Raw genomic sequence first — 1,686 nt, 5'->3', positions numbered from 1 at the left:
TGGACGGCTGTGATACAATACGCCATTCTCCAGGGCTGCACCAGCGCATCAGGGACTCCATGCAACGGAGGGTGGATGCATGTATCTTCGCTAACGGAGGACATTTTGAACGTTTCCTGTAACAAAGTGTTTGAAGTCACGCTGGTACGTTCTGTTGCTGTGTGTTTCCATTCCATGATTAATGTGATTTGAAGAGAAGTAATAAAATGAGCTCTAACATGGAAAGTAAGCGTTTCCAGACACATGTCCACATAACATATTTTCTTTCTTTGTGTGTGAGGAATGTTTCCTGAAAGTTTGGCCGTACCTTTTTGTAACACCCTGTATATATATATATATATATATATATATATATATATATATATATATATATATATATATATATATATATATATTTGTGTGTGTGAGAGAGAGAGAGAGAGAGATTTATTACCAATAACCCTTCCCACTCCAAAAGCAATGGCAATGTGCATTGCTACTACACAAGAAGAAATGATTTTACTATCCTGGATTAAGTCTGACTTTGGTACAAAAAGGGGTGATTTATGCTGCCATTATTTTAAATAATAAAGAATAATTTGCAAAAACAAGTTTGGGGTTTCCTTTCTCATCAGGGTTTAGTCTTATTTTTTACTTCCCAGTTACAAAACATACGAATATCAGAAACAGATACTGAATACCATTTGCAAAAAGGTAGTTGTATGGCCTATGTTAGTTTCCAGCTAATAAGCTGCAATGTATGGGATAAATAATATGCTGCTACAAAAATCTTTGGCCATTTACCAAAAAGCATTAAAAGCCTGACAGATAGCCAACCCGCATTTCAAATCAAACTAAAAGAATCTATGAATGACAGCCCCTACTCAGTAGACGATGTTTTAGATATAAGTAAGTGACTGGAAGAATTGTCATGTAATGACAGGTCTACCGTTCATTAAACTGACATTGCGAAGTATTGTATTCATGATCTGTGGAACAAGTATTCATGTAAGTAGGTACTGATTTTGTAGATATAAATTCTATCTTATTTGATACATCCACGAAACAAACTGTTTAAACCAAAAAAGAGCTTTCAAATGAAACTGCTTTACGTTTTGTGGGTGAACGACACAATTGAGTTCGTTACATTCGATGTGAACACGTGTGTTTACGTTACAGGTTTCGTTGTTTATGCCGATTTATGAAGTCTGTAACATTTTCTACAACCAAGACACTAAAACACACACACACAATATTTACATTTTATGCAGTGCATAACGCGTATTGTTAGTAGAGGATGCATCTCATAATTGGTAACACTGAAATATTCACGGTGAATATATTGCCGAACATCGAAAGTGTTTCAGCAGTTCACAAAGTTCATTGTGAAGTAATGGCTGTAAAACTAAATTTGTACAGTGGTTACGCAATAATTTATCACTTCTAGCTGTGTTTACATAAGCTACGTTTAATGTGGTGAAGTTAGCAGGAAATCCACTGAGAAATACTGGAAGTGAAATCAGGAATCAGAATGTTGCCTTGAACTCCCGCCGACGTTCTGCCAACAGTAACGTGATTCTATATTGCAGCCACGCCAGATGTATAGCCGCTGCACTGCTTGCCCATCTATTAGTTATCTATGGCCGAAGGGGAGAGCATAAGTGAACAATTGACAGGAATGGGGGAAAGAAATACAGTAGAATAAGA

Source organism: Schistocerca americana, chromosome 5 (assembly GCF_021461395.2).
Source record: "Schistocerca americana isolate TAMUIC-IGC-003095 chromosome 5, iqSchAmer2.1, whole genome shotgun sequence".
Classification (NCBI taxonomy): Eukaryota; Metazoa; Arthropoda; class Insecta; order Orthoptera; family Acrididae; genus Schistocerca; species Schistocerca americana.
Note: the sequence above shows the minus strand (reverse complement) of the source record.